At 36.4% G+C, this 24,254-nt stretch overlaps 1 protein-coding gene and 1 pseudogene across 3 annotated transcripts in view; one reads left to right on the top strand and one right to left on the bottom strand.

The window, feature by feature from the left end:
* The window catches only part of TAB2 (TGF-beta activated kinase 1 (MAP3K7) binding protein 2), a 77,919-nt gene that overhangs the window by 35,087 nt on the left and 18,578 nt on the right, over nucleotides 1-24,254 (bottom strand). The window contains exons 2-3 of one of the 3 annotated variants that reach the window (XM_044768394.2): nucleotides 17,073-17,221; nucleotides 11,358-11,466 (exon numbers count right to left, since the gene is read on the bottom strand). The exons of 1 other annotated variant lie outside the window; for it this stretch is intronic. The gene's annotated coding sequence lies outside the window, so the exon portion shown is untranslated. The remainder of the gene's footprint in view (nucleotides 1-11,357; nucleotides 11,467-17,072; nucleotides 17,222-24,254) is intronic. One more of the 3 variants, XM_044768383.2, reaches the window with a different exon arrangement.
* Nucleotides 8-11,350, top strand: LOC139045038 (large ribosomal subunit protein eL30 pseudogene; annotated as a pseudogene).

Here is a 24,254-nt window from a genome sequence, read left to right as displayed (position 1 = left end):
GTGAAAGAAAGAAAAAAAATTTTAATGAGAACTTATTATAGAATGAATATTGCTGTGGATTTAAAAATTTCAATACAAAAGGGTATGGTGCTTTAGTATCTAACATTTAATATAAACTATAAAAATATTATTTAGTTCTATAATGTTTTCCATATACTTATACTGTCTTTTCAGTTTACAACTCCTGATGGCAAACTTCTAGACTGTGTAATTACTACGTATCTGCATGCTTTATAACGGCTGTGCCAAAGAGCATTCAAGTAAGACATTATTGTCAAGCTTGTCTTCCCTCATTCTTTTAAAAGGGGACAATGAGTAACTAACTATACACATTTTTTTCGTAATGACTAGAGGACGGCCTGAGGTAAGTAATCTTATCTACTCTTATTAAAGTTCTTCAAGTTTGGATTCTGAAAAAGTTTGCTTCTACAAATGACTTTGCATGCCTTGCCTAAAAACGACCTATAACCCAATACATCTGGCATTTTGTCTTAATTATCAGATATACTTAATCCTTAAGTACGTAATCAACTCCTTCTCAGGGGCTTAGGAGCATTTATTCCCTCTGCCTCTATTAAATCAGTATTGAAAAAATACTAACGCTTGGGCCCCAACCCCAGAGGTTCTGATTTAATTGGCTGGGGAGCATCCTGGGCACACGGATTTTTAAAAGTTCCCCAAGTGATTCTAATGTGTGGCCAAAGTGGAGATCTACTTTATTTTTATTCCTAATATTCCTAACAAAAACCATGTTTAATTTTGAAAGCCTCTTTGGGATATAAATAGTATGTGTGTATATTAAACCTACATAACATATTGAAATATCTAAAATCATGCCATTTGCTTAATAATTAAAACACATTTCATTTCAGGATAAATTTAACAACAAGACAATCTGTTTAAAACAAGTTTCTTAGCTGTCATATTTCTCTTTTAACCTCGCTAACATAAGCTTAAAAAAATACAAGTGTGTAAACTCCATGAATACAGGAATTAGGCCTCTTCTGTCAATCATCCTGTACCCAGTACTGTGTACAAAGCTTTCAGCAGAACAGTGGATATTAAACTATTCTTGTGTAAACTGAGTTTTGATAGAACTTCTGAGTCTTTAACAGAATAAAAGCTCATTTAGATATCATACATAGTAAAGTCTTTCTGGTTTTTATTATCCTTTGATTAAATGATAATTCTTTTGTTTATGTGACTTAAGCTTAGTTACAACTCATAGGTAAAAGCACTGCCAAACCAATTTATTTGCATTACAGATTTCCCAAATCTACCTCTATGTAAAATACACACACACACGCATACTCAGTAAATAGTACCAACACGCGTCCAACTGGTCCTTCTCTCACATCCCACATGTAATCCATCATCAAGTCTTGTTGGCTTTATCTGAAAAAATACATTCTCAACCTGACCACTTTTCCCTACCTCCGTTGCTGCTCTTGTCTAAGCTGCCATCATCATTCACCTAGACGACTACTGCAAAGACCTCCCAGCTGGTCTCCTCCCTCCCCAGTGCCCATTCTATCGAGCGCAGTGCTCTTTGTGAACAGTCAGTCAGAGCAGTTCTTCCTCCTGCTCAAGCTCCTACAACATAAGGCCCCAGGGAAACTACCACCCCCCCAGACTTCATCTCCCACTATTCTTGTTTCTTGAGTTCCCTCAGCCCTGGCTATTTCTCACAGAAGCCAATCTCATTCCTCTAGTAAGGCTTTTGGACTTGCTGCTCTCCTGTCTGGAATACTTTTCCCTCAGATACTTGCATGGCTTCTGCTCTTATTTCTGTTTTTTTTTTTAAAGATTTTATCTTTTCCTTTTTCTCCCCAAAGCCCCCCGGTACATAGTTGTATATTCTTTGTTGTGGGTCCTTCTAGTTGTGGCATGTGGGACGCTGCCTCAGCGTGGTTTGATGAGCAGTGCCATGTCCACGCCCAGGATTCAAACCAACGAAACACTGGGCCGCCTGCAGCGGAGCGCGCGAACTTAACCACTCGGCCACGGGCCCGCCCCGCTTCTGCTCTTATTTCATTAAGATTTCTGATCAAATGTCACTTCCTCAGAGACATCTTTCCCAACCAATCTCTCTATCTAAAATAATACCACACTGTCTCCCCATCACATCTCATACCCTGCTTTTTCTTTATAGCATTTATCACTACCTGACATGTATTTATCTATCTACCCTGAAAATGTCAGCTCCACAAGATCAAGAACTTTGAAGTTCACTGCTGTTTCCCCAGGATCCAGATCAAAGATGCAACATTTGTTGGATGAAATGAAGGTTTTAATACATGGTTTCTTCATATTACTTTGCTTCCAAAACACATTTCAAATGATCTAAATTTGGAAATTTATACACAATTTAAGGAAGGGGCAAATATATAGTCAGTCTAATTCAGGACCACCTTTATTATTTAGAAGGATGAATCATGAAAATAATTTTCAACTTGCTCCATTATTAAAACATATATACAGAAATCTCTAACGTTCTCTGAAAAACTCTTATCACACTTGCCTGCTTTCTACTAAAGACCATCAAGTACACAAATAAGAAAATCGTTCAAACGTACAACTGTATTTCAGGGGCCTCACTTCCTGTAATGGCTGAGCAGCTCTTACCGGACCAACTCTCTCATGAACAACAACTACAAATACTAGAGCAGTATAAAAACCAACTACTTGAAGGCAGGAGGCAGAGGGGCGCTGGACTGGGCGGGGGTGGCCTGGTGGTGCTGGGGCTGGGAGGAGAAGAAGGGAGTCAGTACTTCGAAGAATGGAATAGTGTGGGGTGACTTTCCTTTTTTTTTTTTTAAAGTGCTTTTAGCCAGAGAACAGGCCCTAGTTGGTTTGGGTAGCTAAAACCCAGACAGAAAACCTGCAGTCTTACTTGCTTAATGAACCAAATGACTTTGGCATAACCACAACAGCTGAAAACCTGGTTGAGTAAATCACAGAAAGGAGAAAAGCACTAAATTCTATGTATAAATTCTGCACAGATCTCTGATCCCTAAATTATACCTATGTGATAGATTCCACACAGCCAGGCTAAGGCTAAAATAACTGAACTAAAATTTCAGAGTTTATAGTTTGAGTCCAGCTAAATTAACTGCCTAACAAAACAAAGAAAGAAGCAAGCAAACCAACCAACCAAACATCAATACTCACTGGAGGAACACAAGAGAATCTAGAGTCTCTACAATGTATCATTCACAATGTCCAGGATACAATCCAAAATTATTTCACATAAGAAACAGGAAAAACTGACCCATGTTCAAGAGAAAAGGCAACCAAAGGAGATCAAGCCCAAATGGCCCAGATGCTAGAATTTGCACATAATGATTTTACAGCAACTATTTTAACTATGTAGGCTCAAGGATGTAAGGGCAAATATGCTTGAGTCTCTCAGCTAAAAAAAAAAAAAAAAAAGAGAACGAAACCATTAAAAAAGGGAAACAAATGCAAATTTAAGAAGTGAAAAATAAAACTTCTAAAATAAAAAATTCACTGGATGGATTTAACCTCAGAATGGGAATGACAGAAGAGAGTGTCAGTGAACTTGAAGAAAAAGCAATAAAAATTATTCCAACCTGAAGGATGGAGGAAAAAAATAATGGTAGTGGTGGTGAGGGAGGGAACCAAACCTCAGACACCTGTGGGAAAGTATCAAAAACCCTAACACACCTGTAATTGGAGATCCTTTAGAAGGAAAGGGAGAAAGAATGGGGTAGAAAAAAGTATTGAAGAAACAGTGGCTAAAAATTTCCCCAAGTTAGTAAACGATATAAATTTACAGATGAAGATGTTGATTGGCTCCCTAGCCCCCTGGTAGTTACTCTTGTTTCGGGGCCATCCCACACCTAAGGCAGGAAAATGGTGGCTGCAAACAAGACAAAGAAGTTGCTGGAGCTGATCAACTCTAGGCTTCCATTCCTTATGAAAAGTGCAAAGTATGTGCTGGGGGTACAAGCAGACTCTGAAAATGATCAGACAAAGTAAAGCAAAATTGGGTCATCCTCACAAAGTGCCTAGCCTTGAGGAAATCTGGCTATGTTGGCCAAAACTGGTGTCCATCACTACAGTGGCAATAATATTGAATTTGGCACAGTGTGTGGAAAACACTACAGAGTATACACACCGGCTATCATTGATCCAGGTGATCCCCACATCATTAAAAGCATGCCAGGACAGACTGGCGAAAAGTAAATCACGCAAAGTTTTTCTTTAATAAAAGTGGCCAAAGCTTGTCTTAAAAAAACAAAATAAAACAAAAACAAACAAAAAGAAGATCTTGATTAAGAAGATCAACAAATCGTGAACAGGAAAAGCCAAAGAAAACCATGCATAGGCAGAACAGTCAGACTGCTGAAACCAAAGAAAAAGACAATCTTGAAAGCAGCCAAAGAAAATGACACACGGGGAACAACAATTTGAATGAAGGCTGACTTCTCATCAGAAACAAGGGAGGCCAGAAGATAGTAAAATGAGATGATATAAGTGCTGAAACAGAAAACACACAATCAACCCACATTCTACATCCAGCAAAAGTAAACTTTAAGAACAAAGTAAGATGATAATTTTTAAATGTAGCCTTTGTGGTGAGTAAACAAGTTTTACAACTAAACACATTACTGAAACAAACAGGCATTTACTTAATTTCAGAAGGAAAATCAAGAACTACCCTATAACTTAATCTGGAAAATTATTTCTAATAATAAACAGAAACATACTTTCTATGGTAGATGCAAAATGACTGCTCTTCTGAGAAAAGAATAAAGAAATCATACTTTACAAAAATGTTTCTAGCATTAGGTACAAAGTTTTGGCTCCTACACTGCCGCCAGCTCAAATCATCTAGGAGGACTCCACTACAGAATCTAACAGTAAATACATTGGAAAGGTTTATAAAATGTGCCATATTTTCCTTTTTTTTTTTTGAGGAAGATTAGCTCAGAGGTAACATCTACCACCAATCCTTCTCTTTTTGCTGAGGAAGACTGGCCCTGAGCTAACATCCGTACCCAACTTCCTCTACTTTATATGTGGGACGCCTGCCACAGCATGGCTTGATAAGCAGTGTGTAGGTCCATACCAGGGATCCGAACCGGCGAACCCCAGGCCAACCCCTATTCTTTCCTTTCTTAAAGAGTATGTAAACAATTTATTTCTGACCTCTCAATAATTATTATGACAGTGCAGAGTACTAAGTATCACTTAATGGCTCACTCAGACCTTGAGCTATGATAGCAAGTCTTCAAATTTACCATCATTTATCATGGTGAATTTCCAGGACTCTTTGAGAGTATAACCCAGCTAACTATACCCACAAGAAGAGACCATGGTCTCCAGATTAAAAAACAACAACAAAGAAAAGCAATGGGACTTATAGGTCCAATCAAAATTTGGGAATTTAGGAGGCAACTGAATAAGAGTATTTAAAATTGGACTATCATCATCTATTTATCCAAGACTCATGAATTTAAGGAGTGCCATACGCAGCAGATACTGTGCTGGAGATATAAGTATTGGAGTCAATGTCCTTGCTCTCCAGGTCACAGAAATTCCTGGATTAAAGGCACATCAATGTGAGTTCGTAATTTAGGTAACTATTTTATCTTCTGCCTGCCTCCTCCTGCTACCAGATGTGCTGTCTGCCATCTCAGTCTTTCTTGTTACTATCATGGCCATTTTTTCTCATCTCTTTTGCACCGTTCAAAAACATAGATTGGAAGGGAGCATAGTACATGAGGAAAAACTGTCAAGAGCAGAGAGCAAGAAAAAGAGCCCATATCATGAATTGCTTTATAGGCCATTAAAATTTGGAGGTTTTATCTTCAGAGTAACGGAAAGCTATTCAAGGATGTAAGCTCAGAGGCAGGGAAGGTGAGATGGTCAGGAAAACACATTATATATGAAGAATGGCTATAGTATGGAGAAAAGGGCAAAAGAATATAGGAGAAGACCAGTTAGAAAACTACCGCTATATAGTCCAGCCAGGAAGAAGTAATGGCTTATATTGCAGAGACAGCAATGGAGACTGAGTAGAAGGGAAAACAAGGGATATTTAGGAAATAAAAATTAACAGAACTTGGTGATGGATTAGAAATTGGGGTGAAGTAGGAGGTGTCAAGGTTGATTTCTGATTTGCTCAACTGCATGGCAGTCACATATATGAACTAGGGAACAACGGAAAAGGTCCAAGAAAACAAAGGGGCAGATGACAGGTTTGGTTTTGAACATGTAACATCTAGGGTACCTTTAAAACCTTAAAATAGAGATATCATGCAAGGAGTTGGGATACATGGGGCTGGAGCTGAGACAAGTGGTCTGGGCTGCAGACAAAACATTTGAAAGGCATCTTTGGTACTGGCATTAATTAAAATCTGACTGGAGATGAGATAATCCTACCATACAATTTAAGAACACCTGAAGAAAAATATTCTTGGTTACATTATGTATAAAACATTACACAGTCACTATTAATTTTCTCCCTGAAGGCCAACATTCCTTTCAGCCCAAACAACTGAACAGCACCTACATACAAAAGTTGACTTTTAAATACCTTAATTTTCTGTTCAGGAAATATTTTAACATGGCACATTCTATATAATGAAACATTTAAATAAAATTTTCAAGAAGAAAACATGTACATAGTTTTAAAAGCCAAAGCATACTATAAAGTTTATCAGGGACACCAGCAATTTCCCTGCCTTGTGCCTCCCCACTCTCTTCCTATTCCATGGAGGTAACCACTGTCAACTCTTGAGCTGTTTCTCCACATTCCTGAACAAGATGATTATAGGGTTATTTCTTGATTTTTCAATTTTACACATTATCTACAGATTTCCAACTGTGGAAAATGAAGGTTTAGCTTTAAGACTCAGTTCCTATCCCATATATATAGACCATGCTTCTCCACTCCTATGCCCATCTGCCCAATTACTTATTTCACAATTTTTGCTTAAATCCATATTCAGTGTTTAAATTGCCTTTATAGCCTAGCCACTCAGTCTATTATGAAGGATGGACTGTATCTCCAAGGTCCTTTCCCATACTAGCATTTTGGGAAGAAAAGTGTGCACGTCCTTAATAAAAAAACTGTAGAATATTAATATGACACACACACACATATGTAATATTATATTAATGTGACATACAATAGTCAATAACATATGTGACCAAATCCTGGCTTTTTATCAAGTCAAATAAAACAGCAAAGCTCTTGCAATTCTAATCCCAGGGGACACAGGGAGAAAGGGAGGAGGGGCGAGGGGGATGTAGCATCATTCTCCCAGTGAAGTGACAGATTTAGATGAGACCGTTACTTTCTAACAAACACGATGCCTTGACAACACATTAAAAACAAACAAAACCCCAAAACAATGACTATAAAGATATGGAAAAGTCTGTCAATGTTAGCAGCTGACTGCTCCTGACCAGGAGGTACCATACAAAGTAAACGATGGAGCAAAGTTAAATTCCCAGAGATCCAACTTCTAAAACAAATGGAGTAACTGGCAATGTACCTCGTATAAACCACTTAGATTATATAATTTAAACTTGACAGTTGAAGTACTGGCCTTTACTATTAAAGGGGTATCAAAAAAAGAAATCAATGAATAAATTAAATGTCACTCTGAGACAGGCTTAAAAACTTTTCTAAAGAGTAGAATTTCCTAAGAGCAGAATTTCTAGAAAAAGTGTTCTACTTTATAGCCATTTGTTTCTAAAATTTTCTGGCAAAAGAACAGTTAACAGTTAAAAACAGAGATAACCTAACATTGCTTAATATTTTGATCTCAATTCTATACTAGTGAGCATTGTCTCATTTAATGAGACAATTAAATGAGATAATGTATATAAAGTGCACAGTATTTGACACAGTCGCGATTGGTTACCTACAAATTCTAGGATTCTACAATTTGTGCTCATTTATTTATGAAATTTAATTTGCCACTTACTTGCAGTGTTTCTTGGGCAAATCATTTAAAATCTGTGCCTGGTTCCTCATTTATAAAGTGGTGATGACAGAGTAACTCTCTCATATGATTACGAGAATTAAATGAGTTATACACATAAGATAATAAAAAAGAGCACATACTAAGCACATAAGTAAATAAAATAGCTTATATGAGTGTTATCCATTAATACTATCATTCCTTCTTTGTAAAATGGCGATAACTCAAAGAATTTCAAGGATTAGTGGTAAGATAGTGAAAATTAATTGTATTGCACCTGCCTGGCCTCTAGCAAAAAATACAAACACTAACAGTAATAATTATTTGTTCTAAATATCATGAATTTCCACAAAGTACAAAGGAACAAAACCTAGCAAACAGGTCGGCATGCTACTCTGGCTGCAGAATACTGAAGGAGTTGACTGAACCTGTGAGGTCTTCCTTTCCCAAGTATATGGGACAAATAACTTGTCTAACTGGGGAACCTGGACAAAGCTACCTGAAAAACCAAATAATACTAGGTTGTACGTAAGTGCCAGATAAGTGGTAAACACTGTGCTATCGGTGTTTAAAGGGCTCTCTGGGCTGAGGGAGGGAGCAAGAGGGTTTGAATCACGGGCACTTAAATGAGAGGGCTAAAGTATGAAGCAAGGCAACCAAAATACTAGGCAGGTTCTGGAGACAGTGAGTCAGTCACCTGTCCAGCTAAAAGAAGAAATGAGGGACAGGAGGAAAGAAGGGGATTATGAAGAAGGAGTTGGAGGTGGGGAGCAGTTAGAGGAGAAGATGAGAGAGGTCACTGAAGGCTGTGCGTATATGGCAGCCTTTATTATAGAAGGCCTAGAGATACACTAACACGAAAGTTCCAGCATTACTCGGTCAAGCTATATACATACATCATTTTATCTTTGCCCCATTCTTACATGGTTGAGTTTTACTGAAACAAATTTAATTATTCTAACAAAGAAAAATATAGTTCATGTTGAATATCAAAGAGAAATAGGATAAAATATACAAAACTAAAATTCACTTCTCAACTGCATTAGGATCCTCCTTTAGCTTATGGACAAGAAGGTAAGGAGGTCTTCCCATTTTAACATATATACCATCCTAAAATTTAATTCTGGTTTCCACAGTAATCTCTAGAGATGATAATTTTCTTTGTAAACAATGGAATCTTGAGTTGGACAGGACCCCAGGAAATCATCTTGTAGAAGTATACAGTTTAAGAGATTAGAGAAAAGCCTTGTTGCCCAGCAGATTCCCTGCTAAACTGCCTCTCCCATCCACCTATCCGATTTTACTTCTTAAAACCAACCCTCGACAACAAACAAAATTCTCTACACACGTAATGTTCGTTCCAAAGTGGAGAGATGCCCTTGCTCACTGCTGCATGCTAAATACTTAGAAAGCATATGGCAAGCGGGAGATGCTCAGTACATCATCTGCTTCAATAAATCTCTAAAGATGCATCAGAATACATCTAGATTTTACAGACTGCTATAAAAAGAGGTATCTATTCCTCCAAAATAAACTGTTTCCCTTACCCTCAGCTATCCTATAATACTTGTTTCGAAGCTGCAAACTTGTTCCAATGCAATATTAGGGAACAATATGAGTGTTAAGTGAATTTTGTTATGATTTCATCTGTGAAACACTAGGAAACCTAGGTGAATACGCAGCTGAAACAAGCTGCAGATGAATACACAAAACATAAATATGAACACACCTCAAACATCTGCCAGCTACCTCCGCTCACCACATCTGTCCGCAATTGGTCACAGCCACCCACATCTTGCATTACAACTTTCTTTCTGATTTCAGAAAACTCTTCGACCACTTCATAACAACAAGCTGCCACATCTACGCCCACTTCCAAAAGCAAACTTCAGGTCTTTTTCAAAGCAAAGCATGGTATTTATTTCTATTAATATTGTATAAATATTTATATGTTTTTTAACGATTTAACATGTAAAATCATACTACCATATTTTTTTAGGTTCCTATCTTTCATGTTCACTCATGAAGTTTTTGACTGTTGTACCCTGTATTCCATTTTCTCCATAAGCCCTTTGGATTTTTTTTTCTGCATGATTTGCATAGCATGGAACACATATGTCAAATTTTAACAGAACTGTCTGTACTGCAAAGCCCTTGTGACCTTAACAATCGTTAACACTAACTTCCCCAGGATTCCTAATGAGAAGGCAAAATGTTTCAGCTTACATATTTGGTTGTTAGTATGATGTTAATAATTTCTTATTACTAATCATAATTTGTCATCTCTTCTGTGGACTGGCTGACATGATCAGATTGTGCAGTGAGTTAAACAATATCTTCACACCATAGACAGAAGCACTGACGTACAGTAAGAATAAATGAATGATGCTATAATTTTTAAAATTAAAGCTAAAGCAAATTTTGAAACCTTTTCGTCTCAAGGAAAATTTGAGAATTAAACCTAAAAAAAATCCTATTATCTGCTATTTTAACACCTTTTACATTACTGATGTCTTACGTAAGTATTACATCAAAAGCCAGTTAGGTAACAGTCGATGCACTTCACATCCCATTAACTTTAAAAGAAACTACAAATGTCATTAATTGAATATAAAATATTTCAAAATTATTTTTAACAGCAAATTATTAGAATTATATTTCTCGTAGCATGATGTTACAACTCTACTAAGGCAAAGCAAACTTATTCCCAAAATCTCTGTCATCAAGTTACTTTCCTGAGTTAAAACTTAAGAATTATAGCTATGCAATCAAAAATCTAAAATTCAAATACTATCACCATTTAAGATTAAAAACAAGATAATTATAATCCATCTTTAGCATAAGCCTTAGCATAAAACAGCTGTAATACGAAATCATTTTACATAGATAAGTTATTTGCAAAAATAACAAAAACATCCCAAATTAGTCATCTAAATGCTACTTACTTTAAGTTAGCTATTATGTTCAGATTTAGTGTTATTTAAAAGCTTGAAGGGAGCAAAGGATTATGTTACCAGAAAATGGATTTCTCAACCTTATAAGCCCACAATAATTTACTTTCTAAAGAAAAACAATAAACATTGATAGTTGAAGTAACACAATGATCTGTACTACCTCCTCTTAAAAGGAAAACGTCCCAATTTTCTCATTTACTACACTGCCTCAAGTCCATGAATGCTGACCATTTCTTATGGTTAAAAGGCTTCCTAGTTATAAGTTTTTCTAAAAGGAATGTGCAAGTCAGCCACACTTGGCAATTTATGTATTGTGGTTTGTGGTGAGTGCTACCATTTTCTAAAGATCAAGAAAAGTGCAACAAATCTAAGACAGAATGGTTATAATTCATAAAAACATATTATATAACTAACTACCCTGTGTGTATTTTCCAATTCATACCTCATTATTATTTTCCAATACATGAGGGCTTTCCGATGGAAACAAAGTTACTTCAGTGCCCCTTCTCTACTATAATTTTTGGGTAATCCATCCTGTGCATAAATATCACCTTTAAAAGAAAATGATATAAATATGTGCTATGAGAATAAGTTCCTATTTATGAGTAAAAGAGAAAAAAAGAGGAGGAAAGAAAACGAAGGCATTTGCAAGAAACAGTTTTCATCTTACCTCAAACATAAACATCTGTGATGAACCAATGAACTCAACGATGTGAAAATTGTAATAATTTGGTTAAAATATTCATCTAAAATGGCACCTTAATACGAAGATGCAGAAAAAGTTATGAGAAGTTTCACCAAGTGGTCCCCTTGCAGTTTCAATCCCTTACTTGGGCCCATGTTTTCCTGTTCATCTCATATAATTTGCTCATCTTCTTTCTAATGTCACGGCCCTCAGGTGACTTCTCCCCAGAGTGGACTGCTGGGCAGATGCCAGTGGGTATGTGTGTGTTATGGCATTGGCAGTGTGATGATTAAGTTCATGAGCTAGACAGAGCGTAGTGTAAATGGATAGTTATTACTGCTCTCTTAAAACCTTTACTAATTAACAAAAAGTTAAAGCAGCAATTTTTAAATTACACACATACACTTGACTGGTAATTTGACAACTGCAGTGAATCATGAGACCGCTAAATCTGCTAAGGGAGAAAAATATATAAAAATCTATGTGCAAAAAGAAAACATTGAAACAAGATTTCATTACTATAATAGTATTCAGAATCTTAAAAAGAAATTATAGAGAATTCAAGATGAGCAACGTTAAAACAATATTAAGTTGAATCAAGTCTCTAAAATACAATATAATAATTTTGTTCAGTATTTAAAATCTAACACTGAAGCTGTTGTCCACTTGGCTATTAGTTTCGTTATAGTTATGGTGAATGAGTTTTATATTAGATGGTCAAGAACAATCTCAGAACTCTACAGAAATTTCTACCTCAGCAGACTTATTATATATAAATCTATTTCATAATTCTCTAATTTAATTTAATAATATTTTTAATTGTATAATATAATTGAACAAAGAAATGTCACCCTAAAATACTTCTCTATTAATCAATAAGGACTTTCCTAATGAAATCTGAACCATAAGAACATATGAAAGTGATCATCTACTTAATTTGATTTATGAAATACATTTTCTGATGTATTATTTTTATATATTCTATTTTCATATGAACTATATATATTGCTTACTCAGTAAAACTTTTGTTGAGTCCTACTACTTACTTTCTACTATAATGAGTGCTGAAAATATGAAAATTAATAAAGGCACAGTTGTCTATGTTCAAGAAATTGACCTTTTAGTAAGGGAAGGCAAACACAACAACAAAATATGTCATAAGTGAGTTGTCACACAGGGGAAACAAAGGAGGGCCCAGTCAGTTGTGAGGGAAGGGCAGGAGCTAAAGAAAGGATTCATTAAAGAAAGTGGCACCTAAGAAGAAGTGGGGGAGGTAGGGGGTATATCCTAGAAGATTTTAATTGCCCTCCTCTGCACCATACATGCTGCATCCCACAGGTCAGCAACAGCAACATGGCTCTCACTTTCTCGATTCAGATAATTTATCTCTGAAGCTCCAGGCCCTGCTTCGTTCTGTGACATTTCACTGAGACCCAGAGTTGGGCAGGCATTCATTCAGCAACATTTACTCTGTGCCATTTAGGTGTATAAGCTGCAATGGAGGTCAAGAGGAAGAAGTGCCTAAAACTTAGGAATTGAGGAAAGGGTGGAGAAACCTCTCAAAGAATGCTGCGCTGGAGCCTAGCCATCAGAGATTAAGAATCGAAGTCTTGCAGACAATGGTTCCTGTAGGGGAAAAGGCCATAAAGGACCATGATAAACTTGAAGCATTAGGCTGTAGTGCAGCAGGGAAGGGAGAAGGCTGGAAAGGTGGGAAATCTGCAGTGAAAAATGTACAGATTCCAGATAATATAAAGGATACATCTAAGAAAATTCTACTCGTCTGGAACTTTCTCAGAGGTATGATCCACTTTTTGGTTCACCTTCATTTCTGGGATCCATTCTACAAACATTGCCCACTATAGGCCAGGCAATGTGCTCTAAATATGCGAAGATGAATAAAATGTAGTTCTTGCTTTTGAGAAGATTATAATTTCAGAGAATTCAGCTTTACATTGGATTTCTTAAAGCACACATCTATTATCTCACTTTATCTTCCCCACATGTGAAGCAGAGAGGACAACTATTATACCATTTTTTTTAACTGAAGAGATTCATGGAGAGACATATTAAGAGATATCCACAGTTCCAACTAAGTCAGCAGCCCTCAGCATTCTCAGCCAGCAGTATGCAACTGTGGTGTCACCACTCACTGCTACTGTGAGGTGGGCCCAATGAAATTTGTTACTAATAATAAAGTACCAGAGTTCTATCTCTCTATCTGTATCTATATAAATTAAAGCAACTAATTTAGAAACAGTGTCTACAGAGGAGCATACAAGGGTGGTTACCTCAGTGTATTACTAAAAACCTAAATGTCCATGGAGGAATGAAGAAGTAAATTACCGTATAGCAATACTAAGGAATACCAGGAAGCTGGCTGGTTATCTGTTTTTTTTTTGTGAGAAAGACTGTCTCTGAGCTAACATCTGTGTCAGTCTTCCTCTATTTTGTATGTGGGACAATGTCATAGCACGCCTTGATGAGTGGCATGTAGGTCCGAGCCTGGGATCTGAATCCACCAATCCTGTGCCGCCGAAGCTGAACACACAAACTTAACCACTATGCCACTGGGCTGGCCCCTAAGTGGTGTTTTTTTTTTTAAAGTGGAGTAAAATATTCAAATAATTATACGGAAAGACCTATAAGACATTACCAAATTAAAAAGAAGACGTAGAATCCATGTATCGTGATACCCTTTGTGTTAAAAAAAGACAAGCTTACAAAAAATATATTTTTTAAACAGATATTTTATATGAGTGCATAGAAAAGGTTCTGAAAGGATACGTACTAATTAATTATTTTGCAGAGGGGGCTGGGTAAATGACACATGGATGGAAGATGGTCCAAGGAGATTTAGTCATCTCTGTTGTGCTATAATTTTTCTAAGCATATATATTCATGTATTACTTGTAAAATTAAGCCTAAACAATTGAGAATATTTTCCCTGTAAAATTATTTCCTATATATTTCCCGATAACATAACTTGTATTTCTGATATGAGGGTAGGAGAGTAAGAACAGAATAGAATGAGTTATTTGAAAGTACATGTACTCAGCCAACTACATATACTATCAAATAACTCAAAGCCTACGTTATCTATGTGGAAACTGTTACTGATACAGTTAACAGCTGCAACAATTATCAATTACCAGGATGCTTGCCAGATAAGGTATACAGCTACGTTTTGACTTAAATGTTACCTATGGACTTACAGTTTAGGTACATGACTATTTCTATGCTTATCTCCTAATTTACAACCCACTGTTTAAACATAAAAGCCAGCTCCCTTTTTGTTCACCCAAGGCTAACTCAATGTGAACTAATAAGCAGCCCTCAAACTGAGTAAGCAGTACTCATTCACCAATGAGATGGTTTTAAGTGTTTAAAAGAAAGAGGTAGGGGGTAGTAGAAAAAGAAGTTTATTGTTACTATTTTAAGCTTAAAGAGTCCTCCAACTAACAATACCCTTACAGAAAGTTATCATACATAAAGGTGGACAAGAACACTTCTCTCTGAGCTTACAGTATAATCACTCTGGTCAACAGTTACTATGGGCCAGGTCCTGTGCTAAATGGTTAACATGTATTATTTCAGTTACTTCTCAGAACATTCCTGTAGTAAAGATTTAACAAGGAACTGCAGGTAAAACTCTTCACAATATTACACATGCCTCTTCACAACATAATAATGCGTCACATATATAACAATAAATGTTGTCCATTATTAGGGAGCACTACTGCTGAATCTTAATTTCATCAAGTTAACCCTCACTGTACTGCAGTCAGCTTTTCAAAAAACTCATTGACTTAAGTGTGCCAATGCTAAGAAATCTTTAATGGATTTCCAATACCTACTGAGTTAAGTCCGAACTCCTTCACCTGACATTTGAAAGCATGTATGACATTTCCATTTCCTGTCATATCTGTCTGAACGCCATTATTCTTGAGGCACACTAGTCTGCTCACAACTTCCAGAACTGATTATATACTTTACTTCCATAACTTAGAAATACTCTTGCCCCTCTCTCTAAAGAATTCTATCTATCCTTCAAGGCTCAGTAGAAATATTATCTTCCCTACAAGGTTGATTCTCTTTGGTACACTCAAGTATATTGTTTGTACCTCTATTATGATATTTTTGGGTATCACTTGTCTGTAAACTCAATGAAAGAAAAGTTTACTCATTTCTACATCCTTACTGTGCCTTGGACAGTGTTTTATACACAATTTGCATTCAATGATGTAGAAAAATTTTAGCATTACTAATAGTCCCCATGACAACTAATAAGACTTGGAATTCAGATGCAATTCTCTCTTTAATTTCCCCTTCAATTCACCTAACAGTGGTAATGATCCTATAATAACTCTGGTAGTAGCTCCCTTTCCAGTCTTAATTCTATACTCAGTGAGACCTTATTCTTTCAATACCAAATAAATAATGTGGCACATAATCAAAGACCTAATGCTGACTAGCTTGGCTGACATTAAATTCACTATGCAGTAACAGTGAAGGAGGGAATATAAAGCACAGCTAGAATATTAGCATCACCTTTTAAAATCACAATTGGGATATAAAATTCTTCTGATCAATTGTGGGTAATCTCTAATCTATCTGAATTAAACTTTAAAATCAAAAACATGTATGGTTATCCACCCATTTAGTAAATAAAGTCACCTTTTATGGATTAATTCCGTTTCTAAACCTATACAAATTGGTAAAAGCAATAAATGTCCTTAAAAGTTAACTGACCTCAGCCCTCTAACTATTCCTAAGTAATTGTCTCTTGGTTAAAATCTAAGGCAGGAGGAAACCTCAGCTTTTCGTTTTGTTGTTACATTCCAGGACAATTCCAATTACTCATGACTTTGTCTGGTTTCTTTTTTAATCAAGTAAAAATACAGCAAATATTAGTTACATATTTACATTTAAAACATAGTTACATTCTCCAGGCAAAAGTACTACATAACACGTTATTTGGTTCTATCCAGAAATCTTACTAAAGACTTCCGATTACTGAAGACTACATTAACTCCTGATGCATTCGTAGCGTAGAAAAGTTGAGGATCTCAGGACAGAGGACTAGTTTCATTTATTTACTCCCTAAGCTACTTATAATATACGTGAACCTTTTAAACAAATAACAGTCTCATTGCTAACGTTTACTTTTCAATGAAGACAGGAGTACTGTTTGTACATTTACAGGGCTTAACTCAATAGCATTTCAAATTTGTTTTTCTTAAACTTTCTGCATTAGTTTGCTACTACTAGCAAACAAGTTAAATAAGAAATATTCAGGCAAAAGGTATGTTAAAGTCAACACTAGCCGCATGTTACCTAGATGTTACGGATGTTACTACACTTTAAAGCAAGATAACCACAAGTTTTGAAAGTAAAGTTTTGGTTATTATAGATTTCATAATAAGGCAGTTACATAGGCTAAGCTTGACTGGTGCCATGGACTTTGCATACCTGGAAATAGAAAAATTCAAATTGTAGCTGTCCTTGGTTGGCCCATTGCCATTTTTGCAGCTTACAAATTTTTAATTAAGTAACTGCAGTGAGCTCATCTCTACTGGATACTTCTTTTCCAGGGCAGGTCCAGGAACTGGGTCTGGAGCCTTGAAAGCAGAAGAGAAACTAGAGTAAACTAGAGGTAGGCAGAACAAGAAATGTGACCAGATAACATAATGAGAGCTAACAGCAGTGAGGTATCCCCAGTGTCTCTCTCATAAAATATTCTGAAGTGGAAAAAGGGTTTCTTAAATTACAAGTTACCAAAAGATGCTATTTACACTAGGTATGTCATTGTCTCAATCTATCCAACTCTATGCTAGACTCCCAATTCTAGAAACAGTAGCCTTTATGCAATCTCTAATGGCTTTTAGCAAGACTGCCCAATATGGGACCACACAGTGTAACAGAAAGAGAAAAACAATAGATTCATTTTCATTGGTAAAACTGGAATTGTAAAGTCCTCATTTTCAGGTCATTTTGTTCTTCTCTTTTGCTATCTTATTCCCAATCGTCTTCTAAATGCTCGTGTAATTTCGTACAACCAATTCTCAGAGGTTTCTTAAATGCTTTAGATACATCCAAGCGATGAACTGAATTTCAAGTTCCAATTTTTAAAAATACATGGCAATTCTTAGAGGAGGAGGCAAGGGACAGCTCACAAGTCGCGGTTCTTAACCACACTGGAAAGTTTTTCCATTACCAAAATAGAGTCAATGATTTTTTTTCTTAAATTTGTTAGGCCCATATTTAAAAAAACAAGAAAAACAAAAAAATGTGCAACTACAAAGTTACAGGAATGGCAGGATGCTAAAAACGGTAGACTGCTGTACTAATTGATTACTAGGGCCTGGAAACAATGTCCTTATGCTTGGTGAGCTGGCACTCCTAGGAGTTTCTCTAAGAAATGAAACCCACAGAAGTCAAAATAAATTGAATTCTCTGCTGCTGTCAAACAATGGCAGATTCTGAGAATTTAACAGGACAGAAAAAAAGTGGAGACAAGGATTCAATAAGAACTTAACTCCCTGCATTTCTAGTAACCAGCAACATAATAAAGCAAAACAGAAAAAGAGTGTTTTAAAAAACGTGAATTTTCCATCTTTCATGATGGTATGTTGTAGGTGAAACAATTCTGAGAGAGACAGATCTAGGTTCAAATCTGGTTTCCGTATGGCCTTGGACTTAAACTCTCTGAGGAAGTTTCCTAACAACCTGACACATAGGAAGTATTTGATACATTTTTCTGCATTACTAAAGAACAAAATACATTTTTTTGTTCTAAACATATGGGTATACTTAAGTTTTTTTTTTTTTTTAAAGATTTTATTTTTTCCTTTTTCTCCCCAAAGCCCCCCAGTACATAGTTGTATATTCTTCGTTGTGGGTCCTTCTAGTCGTGGCATGTGGGACGCCACCTCAGCGTGGTCTGACGAGCAGTGCCATGTCCACGCCCAGGATTCGAACCAACGAAACACTGGGCCGCTTGCAGCGGAGCGCGCGAACTTAACCACTCGGCCACGGGGCCAGCCCCATACGGGTATACTTAAGTTTTGTTTTCATAAATACTAAAGCAATAGCTGCATTAACAAACAAGTTTAAACAACTCCATCACATCCTAAGAGATATAACTCATGTAGCAACACTGATTTCAGAACAGCTATAAAGCAAATGTATCAATACAAATACAACAATATACTTTTAGGATATAAAGGAAATTCATGGTAAACGAGAAGACAAGTTATTTTTCTCCCTCCAAGTAAAGCAGAAAATACTTCTGTCAACACACCTCTTGTTAAAAGGTTATAGATCTGGAATACAGTGCTTTTAAAAAACAAAGGGAATCAATGCATGATATAACTTGGTCTTAAGTCAGGAAATGCTTTAAGGTCAAAGAAAAGCCTTACATTTGGGCAATAATTTTCCTCTTACTGATAGAACAGTGGGTTCCACACAAAATTATTATTTACCAAATATGGCTCACAGATCAGATTACACCTTCCCTGGCATTACCAAGTAATACAGCAAGTATCACAAACCACAAGGAATTAAAAAAAAAAAAAAAAAAGGATTTCCTTAAAGTCATTCTAAATGTATTCACTGCTGCAGCTTTAATTCAAAAGTTTTAAAAAGTTAACATAGACTATGTCTTATTCAAAACAGATTTGATTTATTTGGAGATGATAAGATTAAATTAAGTCTGTGTATTCCCCAGATGCAAAAAAAGAGTATTTAAGAATGAGGATTCCGTTCATTTTAACCCATATGGATAGGCCTTCAGTTTAAAGACCATCAAGAAAACACTTTAGATAAACCATTAATATTTGTTTTTATTTTATAACTAGCTGTCATATTGAAATCTCACTACTCACAGTAATGTTCCAGTTGATTCTTTTGGCTTTTCCAGTTACACAATGTCATCTACAAACAATAAATTTGCTGCCTCCCTTTCAATAATTACAACTCCTATTTTGTTTTTTGGTCTAATTACATTGGCCAGCATTCCCAAGACAATGTTACGTAACAGTAATGCTAGCCAGACCTTTTTTGATTCATGACTTTTTAAAAGGAATTTAGTATTTCACTGAATACTAAAATATGAATTCTAGTATTTAACCATTTCTAGCAACAAAATGCCGTGGTAACTGAATTGACCACCGCAGGTCTGGTGCCTTTTGCTGGGAATAGTCTCTTAGCAGTAAGACTATCACCTTCATTTGTGGCTCCAGATCCTATCCCCTTCTTTCACATTTCCTTGAGGAAACAAATCCTTTTTCAATTTCCCTTCAATCTATGAACATGTTTAAGTCTTTACCATCTTAAATAGACATCCATGTACACACTTGTATCACAAAATTTTTCCTTACCAGTTAAGTCTTGTTCAGTAAGTTTGAATTCACAAAGCTATTTATTAAAACTGGTACTTTATTCAAGGCCCTGAGAAAACAGAATGAGCTGCAGGCCTTGCTCTCTACCTACTCCTAATCCAGTAAGAAACACAACTGTGCATACAAAACTGCAATAGCGATGAAATGCATCTGTTATGCTAGCCCACCTCTCTTCTACCACTCAGGCCTTGCCAAACTTTTCTACTGAATATTATACGAGGGCCTCTACTTTGTTTTAGTCTGCCTTCAAGTTTCCTCCCTTGATAATAGTTTTACTCAAATCATCAAATCCAACAACCCTTTCAGGACCCTCATCCACCATTTTGCAATAACAAGTTTTTAAGAATATTTTAAGTTTTATTAGGTACTTTCTAACTCATCATTTGATCCTCTTGAAAAACCATTAAGGAAGGCAAGGTAGTTATTACTCTCATTTTGCAAGGTTCAGAAAATTAAGTAATTTACTGATTATCAAGCTCCAATAAAGCAGCAGTCAGGGCCAGAAATGTACTCATGGCTTTTTAACTCCAGGTCCCAGGTTCCTTCCTCTATGTTCTATTCACTTGAGTGATTACTAATTTGAATGATTACTGATCATTCTCTTATTGGAAACATTTCTGGTCAACACCGTGCATGTTCTTCTATTTCCCACAATCCTTATTTCCGTGCTTCTTAGCGTCTGTCTAAAGGGTGCAGGTGCAAACTTATGCCATTCGCTCTCTCACTTCTTCCTCTGGCATCTTATCTACACTCACAGCATAATCTAAAAAGAATCTCCTTTAAGTTGTAGTTTGAGCTTTCTCTTCGACTTGATGAAACAAACATTCAGAATCACAGAATTTGATGTTGAAAGGAACCTTACAGATTATCTAGTCCAATATCCTTATAATAATAGAAGAAAAACATAAAGTTCAAACCATACAAGTCAGTAGCAGAATTTGAATGAAAGTTTAAGAGAAAATTTGCTTTTAAACTTATGAATCATAAAATAAAAGCACATATTCATATATAGTAAATATAAAGTAATTAAACTAATTTTTAGAATAATTATTGGACCTTATTTCATTTTTGTTAAAAAAAAGACTTGTCCCTATTTCTAAGAGATTTTACTTATATGACAATACTAATGTATAAGTCCATTTATCGAAGTAGATTTTTTAAAAAAATTACCGAACAGCAATAAAGTTAAAACCTACTCAATTCTTCACATTCATGCATTAATTATTATATTCCAGATTTTTAAAGTGAACTGAGAATCAAATCACACAGGTACCTAGGCTAATGCTTCCCACCTTGTCTGACGCCATGACCCAGTCCACAGGCAGAAACAGACACACTAGACTGCTTGCAGAACAGGGCCTGGCACAGGGTAAGCCTTCAAAACATGTCAGCTACCACTGCTGCTGCGACAATGACCACTTCCGAATCTACTTATATCATTATCAATATGGCCCCAGCAACGACTCAACCATACAGAAAAGAATGCTGCTAGGGGACAAGTACCTTACTCCACTCCTTTCAGTCTAGTTTCCAGGTTTTGCTCCAGTGAGCAGGGCCACAACTCTGAGTTATCTGGCAACACCCTTCCCATCGGTCCCACGGAGAACTACTTCAGTATCTCAACATCAGTCCGTAGGCTCTGGAAATTCAGAGCTCACTTTAAGCGGAAATTCTCTACTCCAACACTTCTAAACTTTCACGTTCACTTACCCATGATATGGAATACAAGAAAAGCAAAAGGGAATCTCGTGAGAAGCAAGTTTAAACTTAACCTTTCCCCCAAACTCGCTTCCTTCCTCAACTTCCCGTTTTTAGCAGAAGTAGTGATTCTCTTTCTAGCCTGAAAACTAAAGTTACCTAGACCGGCCTCTCCCCTTTCTCAACTTCTTCAAATCTCCCCCATCTCATAATTAACATTCCTTAAAACGCAACTCCTAGGACTCTCCTCACTGGACGTTACCGTCAATACAGTCCACAGTCACTTCCGCAGTTCTAAGATCTAAAATGTTCTGAAAACAATTTTTCCATGAAACTTCATCTCAAAACTCATCTGGTAGTGGCAAAAATCTGCTCTGAACTGATGTGAGACTATTTACAGGCTTTATTTAGCCTACCTACTGTGAATATTTCCATGTTTCACTGCAGAAATATTCATTTTTAATTACTGGGTGATGCCTCAAACCTTGCTGGGGGTATTATAATAATATATAATATATACACTGCATTACCCTTCTAAAACTCAAACAATTTTGAATTCCGAAACACAGTTGGCCTCAGGGTTTCAGATAAGGTGTTGTGGACCTATACAGTATTATTCCAGGAATCCTAATTTAGGCACCCTATTCTTAACTATCTTTTTGATATTTTTCCTTATACTACTCCATGCACTTCAGACCCCATATTTACCACCAAGTCCTCTAAGTTCTTTCAATATACGTCTTGCAATTGCCAATTCTACTCCAACCACACTATCCCAATCATCCAACATCTAAATGACCAGATCCATAGCTTCCTTCCCTACCCTCAAGGTCTCCCCACTTGACCTCTCAAGTATAGTACAGCAGATTAAGAAACGCTCCTATATAACCACTGAATATTTCACTTCTTTGCGCAAGAACTGAATAAACTGGAACAGACAGATAATAATAGGGTAAGGACAGTGATTGTGAGATAACAGATGAGTTTCTATTACCTTTTAAACCTTAGTTTATCTATAGTTATGAGCTAAGAAGAAGTCTTCCCTCTCTCTTTTTAAACTTAATGAAATTTAGAATTTTTCTAGTGTCCGGCCTGGTGGCATATTGGTTAAGTTTGCGCGCTCCACTTTGGGGGCCCGGGGTTTGCAGGTTCGGATCCCGGGTACAGATCTGGCACTGATAGTCAAGCTGTGATGTGGTGGCATCCCACGTAAAATAGAGGAAGACTGACACAGATGTTAGCTCAATGGCAATCTTCCTCAAGCAAAAAGAGAGGACCGGCAACAGATGTTAGCTCAGGGACAATCTTCCTCCCAAAAAAACCCCACAAAAATTCTAAATTAACTTCATTTATTCTGTAATTAAAACAAAACAAATGAAACATTTACTAGGCTTCTCCCCTGCTTATCACCTCAGCTAAATAAAACTCCTTGGTGTGTTTTCAAAGCCTTCTCCAGTTTGGTTCCACTAGATTCAGCGTCATGGATGCCTTCGGCAGTCTGGGTAAAGCTACAGATTCGTCTCAGAATGGTTTTAAATACATGAAATACAGTACATATGATTACAAAGAAAGCCAATTTTACTGAAATATAGTTAATTATTTTTAAAAAATATGAACGGTTTTAGATGTATGAAATAAGATACATGATTACGAAGAAAACTAATTATACTGAAACACAGTTACCAAGTGTTTTTTAAAACCCATATTTGTAATATATTACAAATGCCTCTTTACTAACACTCAACACAATAAAACTAGCAGGGATCTAGTAACAACTATAATTTTGAAGTAGTAATCTGCATAAATTATATTCACAGATAGTCACAATTGTAAAGTAATATGAAAATATCAGTGCTTTTTCTATTAGTAACAAAATCACAGGCACTGCTAATAATACTGTGGTTTACTGCTTAAAATCATGATAGAAGGAAATGCTAAATTTCAGTTAGAGTTTATTGCTAGTGAAAATATAAAGGTATGATTTTTTTTCTCGTCTAAATGCATGGACTCCTCTAAATTCTATCCTCGGACCCCTCAGGGTCATGGAGCCTGGAGTAATAAGACTTCTCTACTAAATGCACCTACTTTGATCTCCCACTAGTCCCCACACGCACAGGAATCCAGTCAGGCTTGTCTGAACATGTTCAACCCCATTTTATTCCTGACCGTACTACTGCCCTTGCTTACAATGTCATTTCTCTATCTTGATGCTTATCAAAATCTTAACTACCTCTTCAAAACCAATTCAAGTTTCATCTCCTTCCTGACTCTCTTTTCTACTGGTTCAGCCCACATGGATCTCTCTATTCCTAGAACTCCTACTGCACCTGTGGGTCAATGCTTCACGACCCAACATGTAATTCTCCCCTTAGAGTTCCACTTCTGTGTCTCTTCACCTAAAGTATAAGATCCCTGGGACACGGGCTATATGCTTATATATAGGACCCTGCCTACACATAATACAGGCACACAGAATGTATTCAATAAAGAAACAACTTTCAATAAATCAAGTATTCGAAGATCATTTGTTTGGCAACTTTAAGTACCAGAAAAT

The sequence above is a fragment of the Equus asinus genome, chromosome 1 (assembly GCF_041296235.1).
Source record: "Equus asinus isolate D_3611 breed Donkey chromosome 1, EquAss-T2T_v2, whole genome shotgun sequence".
NCBI classification, from domain to species: domain Eukaryota; kingdom Metazoa; phylum Chordata; class Mammalia; order Perissodactyla; family Equidae; genus Equus; species Equus asinus.
The sequence above is the reverse complement of the archived record's forward strand: the minus strand, read 5'-3'. Positions and strand labels throughout refer to the sequence as shown.